General features: G+C 39.3%; 1 protein-coding gene and 1 pseudogene across 5 annotated transcripts in view; one reads left to right on the top strand and one right to left on the bottom strand.

The window, feature by feature from the left end:
• The window catches only part of LOC100427957 (uncharacterized), a 121,151-nt gene that overhangs the window by 10,186 nt on the left and 94,636 nt on the right, over positions 1 to 16,329 (top strand). The window contains exon 3 of one of the 5 annotated variants that reach the window (XR_013416165.1): positions 11,060 to 11,367. The exons of the other annotated variants lie outside the window; for them this stretch is intronic. The gene's annotated coding sequence lies outside the window, so the exon portion shown is untranslated. Of the gene's footprint in view, positions 1 to 11,059; positions 11,368 to 16,329 lie in introns of those variants that run through there. 5 annotated transcript variants of the gene reach the window in all.
• LOC106998176 (uncharacterized) lies at positions 2,092 to 3,079 on the bottom strand (annotated as a pseudogene).

Consider the following 16,329-nt stretch of genomic DNA (forward strand, 5'->3'; position numbering starts at 1 on the left):
ACTGGATTCTCCTAGATTTTGCCTTACTTTACAGCCTCATTCCAGAGGCCAGAAAAGACTACTTATTCTCAGATGTATAAATATTGATGTCCTATTTCTTCATTTTCTCAATAAAATGTATTTTTCCAATTTTAAAAGTTTTAAATGCATAGCATGAAAAATATGGAAGACAATAAAGAAAAATAGAGCATTCAGTCTCACCCAGTTGAAGTCAGGATTAACATTCTAGTCCATTCTGTTTCTAGAAAATTTTTCTGTAAATATATTACATAGAGAAAGTAATGTCCTAGTTTTTTCACTTTGCATTAAAACAAAGTGTTTTCCATGTAAATTAAAACTCTACATATACATTGTTTTAATGGCTGCAAAATATGCTGTGTTGTGGACATATGATAATTTACCTAACCATTTTCCCACTGTTGGCCAACAACAGAATCGTTCAAATTTTATATTATCATATATATCACACTGAGCATTTTTAGGCTGAAAATTTTGCTCCATTTTGGATCCTATCCTGAATTTTTCAAGGAACTTACTTTATAGTTCACTGTTTGATATCACCAGTTCTTGGTACATGGCATGTTCTTTCTCCACAGAAGAGAGAATTGCATGTAATACTCATTCTGCCTAGTTTGCTCTTCCTTTCCCTGTCTCTTTTTGCCCAGTTAACCCACTCTTTTCTTTCTTAAAGATTTCAGTAAGTAGGAGTAGGGACCTTCCTGTGACAGTACTTACTCAAAATACTATAAAATTGGAATAGGAAAAAGATATTTTAGTAGAGATTTTTTTTGTTGTTCGTTTGCTGTTTTTACTTGAAATTCTGGGATACATGTGCACAATGTGCAGGTTTGTTACATAGGTATACATGTGCCATGGTGGTTTGCTGCACCTGTCAACCCATCATCTGGGTTTTAAGCCCCGCATGCATGAAGTATTTGTCCTAATGCTCTCCCTCCCCTTGTCCCCCACCCCTCAACAGGCCCCGGTATTTGTTGTTCCCCTCCCTGTGTCCGTGTGTTCTCATTGTTAATAGAGGTTTCATATGTTATAATTACATCAACTTAACTGTTATCTCTTCACTCAGTCACCTATTTATTTTATTTTACTTCATTTTATTTTATTTTATTTTATTTTATTTTATTTTATTTTATTTTTGAGACAGTCTCACTCTGTCACCCAGGCTGGACTGCAGTTGCACAGTCTTGGCTCACTGCAACGTCTGCCTCCCGAGTTCAAGCAATTCTCCTGCCTCAGCCTCCCAAATAGTTGGGATTACAGGTGCCCGACACCACACCCAGCTAATTTTTGTATTTTTAGTAGAGACGGGGTTTTGCTATGTTTGGCCAGTGTGATCTCAAATTCCTGACCTCAGGTGATCTGCCTGCCTCGGCCTCCCAAAGTGCTGGGATTACAGGCGTGATCCACTGTGCCTGGCCCTGTCGCCTATATTAAACATGCATTTTATTGCTCAGTTCTAAGCTTTTTGTATTATTTTAACTTTTTATCAACTCACTGATATTTATAAAATCCTATGTTAAATGATGTGGTTGTTTTTTTGTTTTTTTTTTTTAAGAGTAAGACATGGTCCTAGACTCCAGTATTATATAATTGACCAATAAGCTATAAGTTTCTTGACGTTAGGAATCATATTCTACAGTTTCCTTTTTTCTTTTAAGACAGGGTCTTGCTCTGTTGCCCAGGCTGGAATGCAGTGACACAATCACACTTCACTGCAGCCTTGACCTCCTGGGCCTAACCGATTCTCCCACCTCAGCCTCCTAAGTAACTGGGGCCACAGGTATGTGCTACTGCTCCTGGCAATGATTTTTTTTTTTTTTTTTTTTTTTTCGAGACTGAGTCTTGCTCTGTCGCGCAGGCTGGAGTGCAGTGGCGCGATCTCAGCTCACTGCACGCTCCACCTCCTGGGTTCATGCCATTCTCCTGCCTCAGCCTCCTGAGTAGCTGGGACTACAGGCTCCCGCCACCAATTTTTTTTTATTTTTGTAGAGATGGAGTCTCCCAATGTTGCCCAGGCTGGTCTTAAACTCCTAGGCTTAAGAGATCCTCCCAGCTGGGCCTCCCAAAGTGCTGGGATGGATGATAGGCATGAACCACCATTCCCGGCCTGTTTCCTTTTTCCCTTTGCACAGTACCAGATATATGGTTGGTACTGCAGAAATAATTTCCCCCTGCCCTCTACGTTGATCATTTGATGACCAAATAGTGTCCATCTAGACACTTATTTATGACTTGTACAAAACATTCCACTTTCTGAGGTAGACAGTGATATTCTGAAGCCATAGGTAAGAGTAATTTTCAGTTTGTTGAAAGTGAACATTCTTTGTATAAAGGTCGGCCTGTCAGGAAATAGCTTGCTACTGTGTTCTTTTAAGATTATTTTTAAAAACCTTTGTATGTGTGTGTTTTTACGCTTTTAAAAAAAAAAAAAAAAAGTAGTGAGAAACTACACCTAGTAGTCTCACCAGCTGTTTTCAAATCAGAACTGGGGTAATCTAGTTGTAATTTATTTTCACAAATTTATGAGAACAAGAGCTGATATTTTTCTTACTTGAATTAGCAGGTAATTTCATTCTCTATTCCTCTTTAGCAGGGAAAATCTAGCCTTAGGATGAAAATGTGAACCAGAGGTCCTTGCCAAGTCTGCAGAGCAGTACAAAGATTAGTTTTATGAATGAAGGAAAACACTACTCATTTTTCTTAAGCAACTGCTTACTTCTGCATTTGTATAAAATGTTTTTAGACTGAAAACTCATAGAGAAAGGGGAAGGATCCTCATTCCAGAATATCTGCTCCCCTGTACTTAGCATATTCATAGTCTTTCAATACTTAATTTATTAAAGATGTTAAAGACTTTGGCACTTGGCTTACAGTCTTCCTCCTTCACCTAAATTCCTGCCCTCATCCTGAGTGAATTCATCACCCAAGTAGACAGCCCATCTAATACTATTGGGAAGGGAAGGTTATTCTGTGTTATGTATTAGTCTTTACGTTATGCTAAAGTATGGTGTTACAATTCTCCTTTGCAGACCCAAAATTAACAATAGGCTGAATCATTTGATCATCATTCCCTCTGACTGTAACGTAGCTTTTGTCCTTTCCTGTTTTACTTTACAGTTTTGGGTCTAGTTCATCTGATAGGGTACATTTCTAATATTTTTTTAAATTAATATTTATTCAATCAAAAAGAGCATGTCTTAGACATCATGGGATGAAATGATAACTGAAGGAAAATAACTCCTAAAAATAGTTACCCTATTTAAAGAAGCTTTTGTAAATCAAAGTAATCTCTAGTTGTAATTCAGGGCCAGAGGTCTTAGGCCCAGGTCCCTTGAGTTTTTTCATTCTTGAGTTTCCCAGCTTCCCCCTTCTGCTCTCAAAGATTTTCTAAAAACATACTCTTTTTTTCCCCTGTAGTAGCAGGGAAAACAGCACTATTTGGGTGGGGAATAGTGATGGGGCCTATTGGTATGTATAGGTCATTTATTGAATGATAGTAGAGCATTCCGGTAAGTGTTTAAACTCTGCAGCCCAATTTCCCTACTTATCTGCTCCATAACTTGAGCAAATTACTTTCTGTGCCTCATTTTTTCTGTCTGTAATAAACAAATAATAATAGTAGTACCTATCTCATAGTGTTGTTGTGAAGATTGAATTACATATATTAAATGAGTTAACACCTTAGACTGCTAAGCACTCAATAACTGTAAGCTATTCACAATTTAGAGGCAGCTTCTCCATTTCCTAAAATATACTTATTCATCAAGAAGAATGATATAATAGTGAAAGGTAGGAGTTTTTAAAATTCTGTTGATTGGATGTAAAAAGTAGATTCTTAGAATTTCAAATAACCCAAGAAATTATTTATACCATTAGTTCTTAACCAGTAATATGCATCAGAATCATTTATGAGGTGTTGTAAAGATACATTTATCTAGGCCCTTTCTTCTCATATCTACCAAGTCAGAATGCCCACAGGCAATTCCAGTGCAGTCTTCCTGTCAAGACCATTGAAATGATCCAAGTCTTTAAATTTTATGATGAAGAAATTGAGACTCAGAGAAAGTAAATGACTTGCCGAAGATCCCATAGGGCAAGTGAGATTCAGGTTACCTACCTCCTTGGTAAGCGATCTTTCTATTCTGTGTTACCACCAAATATATTAACTTTTAAAGGACCTAATATGAGAACTTATCTTTCTGTCAGTTATATCAGGAAAAATAATATAGGCTTTAAAACTTACTTTATTCAGCATTTAAATCAAAATAACAAATTTCTGGCCAGACATGGTGGCTTGCATCTGTAATCTGAGCACTTTGGGAGGCTGAGGTGGGAGAATCCCTTGAAGCCAGGAGTTTGAGACTAGCCTGGACAACATAGTGAGACTTTATCTCCATAAATAACTTAAAAAACTAGCCAGGTGTGGTGGTGTGCACCTGTGGTCCCAGCTACTAGAGAGGCTGAGGTGGAAGGATTGCTTGAGCCCAGGATATCAAGGCTGCAGTGAGCCATGATCACGCTACCGCACTCCAGCCTGGGAAACAGGGTGAGATAGTGTCAAAAAAAAATTTTTTTTATTTTTACAATTTATGCAGAGGACTATTGCACCTTTATAGTAGAACTTAAAGTGAATTTTACTGTCCTTTTTGTGAGGACATTAGTCTTTGCCACAATGCTTACTACTAATGAGTCTAAGAAAACGCTGTGTGGGACAGAGAGTTGCTTGATCCAACCTCACAGATTGACAGGCAAACAAATGTTTTATAGGGCAAGGTAGCTGTAGGAATTAAACTTTTTAGAACTTTCAGTAACAGAATATGTACTTCTCATGATTAGAGTTTCTTAAACATTTTTAAGGATTTTTAAAACTTTATAAAATAATCTCAGAATTTTCTAGTCTGTGAACAGTTCATATGGAAAAATCAGTGGTTATTATGTACACTGTTATTGCAGCTTCACTGAAAGATTAAAAATCTAAAAAATACAGTAAAAATAAGTTCTGAGATTTTGTATTGATGTTGGGTGTTGTGATACTCTCTCTCTTAAAATATGTTTTTCATTTTCCATAATATAAAGGAATCAAAAAATACATTACAACTTATATGTGAACTTGTGCAAATGTGTGAAACAAGGTGACAGGGCAGAAGCAAGAAAATGAAGCTCAAATGAAATCTACCTCTCAAAGCAGGTTCTATTTAATTTCTCTATATTTGCTATTATAAATTTTTTATTTTCATGTATGTGTTTCTTTGCTAGAGGTGAAAATTGGGTGCCAACCTGACTTCCAATTTTTAGGTGATTATTTTATAACAAACCACTCAGCTTGATGGATGCACTGCACAGCCTCCCCTCCAAAGTCCACCATTCCAGATCCTTATCAATATGTTATGACTACTTTTGCCTTTACTGTGTCTCTGCCTGATTCCATACCCTTGGCTCTACATTTCATCTCAGGTTCTGTTTTCTACATTTTCACTTGATGCTTGTTCCTGGCATTTGAATCTCCATTCAACCTGATGATCTTTGATTTAGACTCACCATCCAGTTCCAAGCTGCTAGGATTTATTACCCTCTGATTTCAGCAGCTCAGAAGTCCCTGGCACAGTCACAGGCTGGCTACCTCAAGGGGACCAGCCCCAAACACTAGTGCTATATTATAAACATCCATTTATTCATCTTTTTAACAGATTTTACTTATTGCCCACTGTGTGTAAGGCACTACAGAAGTTTCTGGGGATATAGAAGATTAGCGGCAGAAAGCTCTTAAGTCTCTTAAAATCTGGTAGGACAAATAATACAACTACATAATGGTAATTTAAGATAGTATGTGTGCAACTACTAGAAGTTATATATAGAAACAGGACAGTAATTAACAAAAGCTTCAAATAGATCTTAAGTAATTAAGGAGCATAGGGTATGAGGATACATTACCAATAACCTAGAGTGGTAGGTTACTGACAGGTGGCATCTTAACTAGACTTTGAAGGTAAGATAGGGGAGAGATCATGGAAGACAGATACTACAAAAACTGGAACCAACAAGAACAGAAAAAATGTTTTTTGTTGTTGTTGTTGTTTTTTGTTTTGTTTTGTTTGGAGTCGGAGTCTCGCTCAGTTGCCCAGGCTGGAGTGCAGTGATGTGATCTCGGCTCACTGCAAGCTCCGTCTCCCAGGTTCATGCCATTTTCCTGCCTCAGCCTCCTGAGTAGCTGGGACTACAGGCACCCGCCACCATGCCCGGCTAATTTTTTTTTTTTTTTTTTAAAGAAACAAGCTCTTTTACTTTATCAAATTGCTTTTTTTTCAAATTATTATACTTTAAGTTCTAGGGTACATGTGCACAATGTGCGAGTTTGTTACATATGTATACATGTACCATGTTGGTGTGCTGCACCCGTTAACTCATCATTTACATTAGGTATATCTCCTAATGCTATCCCTCCCCCCTCCCCCCTCCCCCCTCCCTACAATAGGCCCCGGCGTGTGATTTTTTTTGTATTTTTAGTGGAGACAGGGTTTCTCCGTGTTAGTCAGGATGATCTCTATCTCCTGACCTTGTGATCCGCCCATCTCGGCCTTCCGAAAAAATGTTATGTTAAATCTTATTTATCCAGACTGTTTGACAGTGTCATGAGGAGTAGAAGAAAGCTTAGGAAAATTGGTTAGAACCAAGCTCTGGAAGGCTTTGAATGGTGAAGAGTTTAGAGTTGGCAAGCATGTATTGGACAGTCAGAAGGTTTTGAGCAGGAAATGAAACGATAATTGGCTTGATTTAGCAGTGGTATGTAGGAAGGATTTGGTGATGAGGCAGTAAGCCAGCAGAGACTATAAACTAGTCATTTAAAGTAGGGGAGGGTCTGGAGATGACTTTCTTCATATCATTAAATCCTGTTATTTGTGAGGCACTGAGGTAGGTGCTGGGGATAGAACGAGGACTAGGTCCTTGCCATGAGGGAGTTTTCAGTCTAGTCAGAGACATTGATATCTTAAAGGCTCCTTGAGGGGTCTCTATCCAAAATTTGGTACTCTGCTTCTGACTCTTGCCTGATTACTAGGCGATTAGATCCTCAGTTTACAATGGTTGTGTTTCCTACCCTCTCAAACTGCTTTTGCATTTTTTGTGTCAGCTAAAGCAAAAATATTGCAACCACTCGTATATGGAGAAAAGCAATTTATTACTTAAGATAAGACATGAATACTACACCAGATAAGGCAAAGAAGAAAATGACATGTGTCTTAAAGAGATAACTGAAGATGATGTGGAGAATGAATTGGAGGTTATGTTAGGGGCAAGAAAACTAGTTAAGAGGCTGTTTTAGTAATCTACCTGCTTAATTAAGAGAGCCTGAACTAAGACAATGTGAAAGAAAAGAAGAGGAGTCCTTGGTGGCTACTCCCACCATAATCCTTTGTTTCTCTCTTGGTACAACTAAGGGATAAATAGGTGACTCTCATTTGGAATTGACTCTTGAACTGAGGGATTCAAAAACAAGAAACACTCAGTTTACTTCAGACTTAGGGGTAATGCTCCTACTGTCACGTAGTCTAGTTTCTGGTTCTATTTTTATTTGGAACATGGTTCTGCAGCCTTTAGTGAGCTTCCTGAAAAATCTTTATTTTGCATTACTTAGACCATTAGTTACTAGTGGTTACAATGTTAAAAACAACACAAAACAAAAACCACTCTAATTGACATTGTATGTGATACTTGAAGCACCTATGGATAACCAGGAGAAAACTGTTAGAGAGTTGGAAATATGGAACTAGAAGTGTGGTTCTCAAGGTGTGGTCACTGATGCAGCATCAGCATCACCTGGAAACTTACTAAAAATGAAAATTATCAGGTCCCACCCTAGACTTACTCTGAATAGGTAACTGGGAGTAAGGCCCCAGCAATATGAATATTAACAAGCCATCCAAGTGATTCTGATGCACACTGCAGTTTGAGGACCTACTGAACTACAGCTTGAAACAGAGATTAGGAGTAGAAATAAAGATATGTAAGTCAGATATATAACAGTCACTCTTGAGAGAATGAATAAACTCCCCAGAAGAGTGGAAGAGAGAAGATGAGCGCTTGAAGTAAATGGAGCAATCAAAGAAATAAAAACTAGTAGAGTACAATAAAAGCGGGAGAAATTTAACAGTGGTATGAAATGACCTATACTGTCAGGTGCTGTACAGAGGCCAGCATGGATGAGGATAGTGCCAGAGCTATAAGACTGACCATTAGGAGAATTTTGGTGTCAATTAAAAGAGAAGTGGTACAGATAAGAATAAATGGCAAAGGAATGCAAGCAAAAACTAAAGGATACTTTTTGCAGCAGTTTGGGAATACAACAAAGGGAATTGGAATAGTGTGGTCAGGATGAGGTTTTTCAGGGTAGATGCATCGTTTAGCTTTTGCTGTATAACAAACACTCTAAAGTGGCTTAAGACAATAATTATTATTATAACTCACATGTCTGAGGGTTGGCTCCTCCCAGCTGGGCTTCCTCATACATCAGCAAACCTACTGGGAGCTTTACTCTAGGCTGGACACTTATCTATCATCATCCTCCTGTGACTGTCCAGCTCACTTAGGCATATCTTTCTTATGAAGATGGAAGAAGTGTTGAAGAGGGCAAACAGAGGCTGGGCGCAGTGGCTCACACCTATAATCCAAACACTTTGGGAGGCTGAGGCAGGCAGATCACCTGAGGTCAGGAGTTCAAGACCAGCCTGGCCAACATGGTAAAATCCTGTCTCTACTAAAAATACAAAACTTAGCCGGGTGTGGTGGCACGTGCCTGTAGTCCCAGCTACTCGGGAGGCTGAGGCAGGAGAATCACTTGAACCCATTCGCGCCACTGCACTCCAGCCTGGGCGACAGAGTGAGACTCTGTCTCAAAAAAAAAAAAAAAAGGGCAAACAGAAACACATGGACTCCAAACTGACACTGACACTTCTCCCTCATTCTGATAACCAAAGCAATTTATGTGGCCAACCCCATATTCAAGGAGCAGAGAAACAGAATTATCCTCTTTAGAGAACTTGCAAAGTGATGTGGCAAAGGGCATGGATTCATAGAGGGATGAAGAATTGGGACCCTTAACACCACAGTAGGAGACCGGGAGTGGTGGCTCTTGCCTGTAATCCCAGCACTTTGGGAGGCCAAGGTGGGAGGATCCTTTAAGCCCAGGAGTTCGAGACCAGTCTGGGCAACATAAGGAGAACCTGTCTCTACCCAAAACAATTAAAATTAGCCATGTGTGATGGCACATGCTTGTAGTCCCAGCTTCTAGGGAGGCTGAGGTGGGAGGATTGTTTGAGCCCAGGAATTTGAGGCTTCAGCAAGCTGTGATTACACCATTGCACTCCAGCATGGGAGACAGCAAAGCAAGACCCTGTCTCAAAACAAAATAAAACACAGTAGAGATGACCCAAACATGCTTGAAAGTACAAAGAAGGAATATGTAGAATGAGGAAGAAAGAGAAGTAAGGAGAAAGACAAATAAAAGTTCAGAGAATTAACCTTTGAAAACAGAAAAGATACTTCTGGGAATGGAAAGAAGGGAATTTGATTGGGTTAAATTTAGCAAATTAAAATCCAAGATGCCCAGTTAAAATTGAATTTTAGGTAAACAGTTTTTTAGTATTAAAGTATGTCTCAAGCAATATTTGGCTCAGTACATTTCGTATTTTTTACTATCTTAAATACTATTTATGTATTTCTCTATTTGGGACATACTTAAACTAAAATTTTTTTTGATTATTGTAATTTCAAATTTAACTAGGCATCCTGTATTTGGCAACCCTACTTTGGATGAATTTTAAATATAGCCATGGTAAAGTAATCTATAAAGGGATAGATGGGTATATTCAGGGATTTAGTCCTAGAAAAAGTTTGGAACTACTACTGTAGATGCTGTGTAGTGTCAGCTGTGTAGTGTCAGTGAAAGGATTGCTGAGCAGTAGTGAACTCACTTAAAAAGAAGCAGCATGACTTTTCTTGGATTAAATCACTGCTAAGAAGAGTAATAGCAGAGATTGTGGTACAAGGGACCACTTTGGTTTGACTCTAGCTGGTGAGGCCTGAGCAGGAGATTTGGGCATAATTGAAATGACTAGAGTCCAGGCTGTAAAGAAAGCAAGTGAAACCAGAAGATGAATTAGAAAGGACTGAGAGTGTGGCAGTCACAATGAGTCAAAGAGGTGGAAGTTCACAGGGAAGAAACCCAGAATTTACAGTCTTGGAGGAATGGTTCTGTATGATAATGGGGTTAAAAATGCAATTTCACATTTACTTTTACTAAATTGAAAGAGCTCTGGAGACAAGATACTTGGTTTTGAATTCTGGTTGTGTGATCTTGGCCAAGTAATTTAAGTTCCCTGTGTCTTAGCTCTTTATCTGAAAAATAGTAATAATGATGGTTCTTGGGGCCAGGCGCGGTGGCTCATGTCTGTAATCCCAGCACTTTGGGAGGCTGAGGCAGGTGGATCACTTGAGGTCAGGAGTTCGAGACTAGCCTGGCCAACATGGTGAAACCCCGTCTCCACTAAAAACACAAAAATTAGCCAGGTGTGGTGGCATGCACCTGTAATCCCAGGTACTTGGGAGACTGAGGCAGGAGAATCACTTGAACCTGGGAGGCGCAGGTTGCAGTGAGCCGAGATCACGCCATTACACTCAAGCCTGGGCGACAGAGCAAGACTCTGTCTCAAAAAAAAAAAAAAAAAAAGGTTCTTACCCCATAAGGTTATTGTGAGGATTAAATGAAATAAACCATGTGAAATACCAAGAACACTATGTCTGGTTAAGTGTATCTATAATCACTATATATGATTGCCTTAGAGAATATTATTTTAAAGAAAAAATGGCAAGTATACATTGTATATTTTTCCTCCTTAGCTAACAAATGCTATGTTTGGTAAAAACAAGCACAATTATCTATCTGTTGAAGTTGAAGCTCACACAACTTTTACTATTTAAGGTTGTTTTCTTTACTGTTATTACAAGAAAATAATTATGCTCAAGTCATATCTGTCTCATTTCCCTGTAGGTGACCATGCTTTGGGATTTTCATAGTTTGAGTAATTCCTATGGGCTCTACCACCCAGCAAGTTAAAGAAGACAAGATTCCACCCCCAGGGGGTTGTGGTTCTGGGAATGTGAGCAGCTTGTTTTCATGAGATCTGCACCTTGATCTGGCCTGCTATTAGGATCTGTGGTGGTGGTGGCTGTCTTGTTTTAGTTGTTTCTTTTACACAGATTTTTGTAAGTTATTTGCATATAAAGATTTTTGAAAAGTGAATGTTTTATGGGGGCATCTTGCTTATACAAAGAAAAATTAAAACTATTTTAAAATAATCACTCATGTGTTACACTTATCTGTTCTAAAATAAATGAAAGTATTAATGTTGTCTGGAAGGAAAATGAAGACCAGGAAAATAGCTATGCTCTTAATGTTTTAAAATAAGGTAATATTATTCTCTGTTTGAAAGGAGCCTTCTAAGGAATTACCACAGTCTCATACACAATCGACTTAAATGCATTCTTTATCTTTAAAAGGAAGCAGAATAGGATCATTGAGTAAATCACATGTGTTCACAGTCTTGTCTGGTGTAATCATATACTACACAAACACATTATTCTGTAGTCAGGAGGGGAAGGGGACATTTGAAACAGGACTTGCCCTTGAGGAGGCCTTTTTCTGTTTAAAGAATAGTGCAATGAAAGACCACACAGTAGAAGATAACAAAATATCTTCCATGCCACCCCGACTTTTACATTTTCTCATTCTCCTTTGTTCTCTAAGGACATCTGTTGTAATGATTATTCTGTAAAACTCATAGGTACCTAGCAGAAGCCATATCATATTTCATTTATTATTTTGTCTACTTATTGTTTAATATCATGCAATTGTGGGTTTTTAAAATATTCTGTTTATAAAAGATATGAAAGTATGTTATAGAAAATTTATTAGTTAACTGTAGATATCTAAAGAGTAAAAGTTTCAACTCTGAATTTAATAACATTATATCCTAGGAAGCCCAGTAGACTTTTATTAACCTACATCTTAAAAAGATAAATATACTAAAAAGAGATACTTAAAAAGAAGAATTTTCCTTTCTATATTAATTGCAGTAGATTTTTAGATACTTTAAAATAATATAGAAATAGATAAAAGTAGTGTTAAGACATTTGAAAAATAGGAATATATATTTTGCTGTATGGTTCTGAAAGTACTAATTGGTAACTGAATTAAATCAAAATATCAGAGTTGAGATTAAAATAAAGAGCTAAAATAATCTCTTCAGAAACTTAACAGAGATCTTTCATTTGTACCAAATTTAGTAAGATTTGCCTCAATTCAGTTTCATTTGTGGTATATATCGATTTTTTAAAATGTCACATGTACAGTGGCTTATGCCTGTAATCCCAGCACTTTGGGAGGCTGAGGCGGGTGGATCATGAGGTCAGGAGATCAAGACCATCCTGGCTAACACGGTGAAAACCCTTCTCTACTAAAAATACAAAAAAAGGTCGGGCGCGGTGGTTCATGCCTGTAATCCCAGCACTTTGGGAGGCCGAGGCAGGCGGATCACCTGAGGTCAGGAGTTTGAGACCAGCCTGGCCAACATGGCTAAACCCCATCTCTACTAAAAATACAAAAATTAGCCGGGTGTTGTGGCAAGCGCCTATAATCCCAGCTACTTGGGAGGCTGAGGCGGGAGAATCACTTGAACCTGGAAGATGGTGGTTGCAGTGAGCCAAGATCGTGCCATTGCACTCCAGCCTGGGCAACAGAGTGAGACTCCGTCTCAAAAAAAAAAAAAAAAAAAAGTCGTGTAAGCATTTGAAAGGCATTCTTAATTATGAACAATAGTTATGTGAGGTTTTGGAAGATCCAATATAGATGCATTATTTCAAATGTTTTCAATATTTCGATAATTGGTTTGCTGTCTATATTGTGGATGCAATTCAAAATTCAAGATTTTTCTTTTTATTAGAGATTCTTTACATTGCCATCCAATTTCAGCCTAAGTTGTTTTTTTTGGGGATTTGTGGAATTTATGTTTGAAGGGTTTTTTAAAATTTTTTTATGAAAAATTTTAAACATATACAAAGACAAAGCAAATAACATGAACCTCCAAGTTATGTTTGAGTTTTTAGTAATATGTTACTACAGGTACTGTGATTGTTGATACAACACATGTTCAGGAACTCAAAAAACACTTGTTGCTTAATGGACACTTGAAATAATTTGTCAGAGACTAGGATTGCAACCTCTGCTTTTTTTTGCTTTCCATTTGCTTGGTAGATCTTCCTCCATCCCTTTATTTTGAGCCTATGTGTGTCTCTGCACGTGAGATGGGTCTCCTGAATACAGCACACTGATGGGTCTTGACTCTTTATCCAATTTGCCAGTCTGTGTCTTTTAACTGTGGCATTTGGCCCATTTACATTTAAGATTAATATTGTTATGTTTGAATTTGATCCTGTCATTATGATGTTAGCTGGTTTTTTTGCCCATTGATTGATGCAATTTCTTCATAGCATTGATGGTCTTTACAATGTGGCATGTTTTTGCAGTGGCTGGTACCGGTCGTTCCTTTCCATGTTTAGTGCTTCCTTCAGGAGCTCTTGTAAGGCAGGCGTTGTGGTGACAAAATCTCTCAGCATTTGCTTCTCTGTAAAGGATTTTATTTCTCCTTCACTTATGAAGCTTAGTTTGGCTGGATATGAAATTCTGGGTTGAAAATTCTTTTCTTTAAGAATGTGAATATTGGCCCCTACTCTCTTCTGGCTTGTAGGGTTTCTGCAGAGAGATCTGCTGTTAGTCTGATGGGCCTCCCTTTGTGGGGAACCCGACCTTTCTCTCTGGCTGCCCTTAACATTTTTTCTTTCATTTCAATCTTGGTGAATCTGACAATTGTGTATCTTGGGATTGCTGTTCTCGAGGAATATCTTTGCAGTGGTCTCTGTATTTCCTGAATTTGAATGTTACCCTGCCTTGGTAGGTTGGGGAAGTTCTCCTGGATAATATCCTGATAGGAGAATGGAACCAACTTCGTTCCATTCTCCCTATCACTTTCAGGTACACCAATCAAACTTAGATTTGGTCTTTTCACATAGTCCCATATTTCTTGGAGGCTTTGTTTCATTTTACTCTTTTTTCTCTAAACTTGTCTTCTCGCTTTATTTCATTAATTTGATCTTCAATCACTGATACCCTTTCTTCCACTTGATCGAATCGGCTATTGAAACTTGTGCATGTGTCACGAAGTTCTCGTGCCATGGTTTTCAGCTCTGTCAGATCATTTAAGGTCTTCTCTACACTGTATATTCTAGTTAGCCATTCGTCTAACCTTTTTTGAATGTTTTTAGCTTCCTTGCGATGGGTTAGACCATGCTTCTTTAGCTTGGAGAAGCTTATTATTACTGACCTTCTGAAGCCTATTTCTGTCAACTTGTTAAAGTCATTCTCTCTCCAGCTTTGTTCCGTTGCTGGCAAGGAGCTGTGATCCTTTGGAGGAGAAGAGGTGCTCTGGTTTTTAGAATTTCCAGCTTTTCTGCTCTGGTTTCTCCCCATCTTTGTGGTTTTATCTACCTTTGGTCTTTGATGTTGGTGACCCACAGATGGCGTTTTGGTGTGGATGTCCTTTTTGTTTATGTTGATGCTATTCCTTTCTGTTTGTTAGTTTTCCTTCTAACAGTTAGGTCCCTCAGCTGCAGGACCGTTGGAGTTTGCTGGAGGTCCACTCCAGACCCTATTTGCCTGGGTATCCAGCGGAGGCCGCAGAATAGCAAATTTTGCACAACAGTAAATATTGCTGCCTGATCCTTCCTCTGGAAGCTTCGTCCCAGAGGGGCAACCCACCTGTATGAGGTGTCTGTTGGCCCCTACTGGAGGTGTCTCCCAGTTAGGCTACACGGGGTTCGGGGACCCACTTGAGGAGGCAGTCTGTCCGTTCTCAGAGTTCAAACACCATGCTGGGATAACCACTGCTTTCTTCAGAGCTGTCAGAGACATTTAAGTCAGCAGAAGTTTCTGCTGCCTTTTGTTCAGCTATGCCCTGCCCACAAAGGTGGAGTCTACAGAGGCAGTAGGCCGTCCTGAGCTGCAGTGGGCTCTGCCCAGGTCGAGCTTCCCGGCCACTTTGTTTACCTGCTCAAGCCTCAGTAATGGCAGACGCCCCTCCCCCAGCCAGGCTGCAGCCTTGCAGGGTTGATCTCAGACTGCTGCACTAGCAGTGAGCAAGGCTCTGTGGGTATGGGACCCGCTGAGCCAGGCACAGGAGAAAATCTCCTGGTCTGCCGGTTGCTAAGACTGTGGGCAAAGTGCAGTATTAGGGTAGGAGTGTCCCGTTTTTCCAGGTACAGTCTGTCACTGCTTCCCTTGGCTAGGAAAGGGAAATCCCCCAACCCCTTGTGCTTCCCAGGTGAGGCAATACCCCGCCCTGCTTCGACTTGCTCTCTGTGGGCTGCACCCACTGTCCAACCAGTCCCAATGAGATGAACCAGGTACCTCAGTTGGAAATGCAACTTCTGCGTCGATCATGCTGGGAGCTGCAGACCGGAGCTGTTCCTATTCGGCCATCTTGGAACAGAAATCCCCACTTGAAAGAATTTGTGTACATCAAAATTTTTAAAAATCCCTCCATTTCCCAATCTATGACAGAATATATTGTAAAAGTTTGGTGGTAAGCCAATTTTTGGACCTATAAATGTGTTTTTCATAGAAACAGTCTTAAAATGGCTATTAGGTTTTCAGGTCAGCTCTCCGTAACTTATCTAATTCATAGTTCAGGGAAATTTACCCATCATTTTAAACATTGTTTCAGTGAGAAAATGCCTCCTTCAAAAAAATTTTTTTCTGGCGGGGCGCAGTGGCTCACGCCTGTAATCCCAGCACTTTGTAATCACCTGAGGTTGGGAGTTCGAGACCAGCCTGACCAACATGCAGAAACCCCATCTCTACTAAAAATACAAAATTAGCCAGGCGTGGTGGTAAATGCCTGTAATCCCAGCTACTCAGGAGGCTGAGGCAGGAGATTTGCTTGAACCCAGGAGGCGGAGGTTGCATTGAGCCAAGATCACGCCATTGCAGTCTAGCCTGGGCAACAAGAGTGAAAGTACGTCTCAAAAAAAAAAGAATTTGTTTTCTTTTTCTTTTTTTTTTTTTAATTAGACTCTCATTCTGTCGCCCAGGCTGGAATGCAGTGGCACAATCATAGCTCACTATAGCCTCTAACTCCTAGGCTCAAGTGATCCTCTTGCCTCAGCCTCCTGAGTAGCTAGGGCTACAGGTGCACACCACAATGCCTG

The sequence above is a fragment of the Macaca mulatta genome, chromosome 4 (genome assembly GCF_049350105.2).
Source record: "Macaca mulatta isolate MMU2019108-1 chromosome 4, T2T-MMU8v2.0, whole genome shotgun sequence".
Lineage (NCBI taxonomy): Eukaryota > Metazoa > Chordata > Mammalia > Primates > Cercopithecidae > Macaca > Macaca mulatta.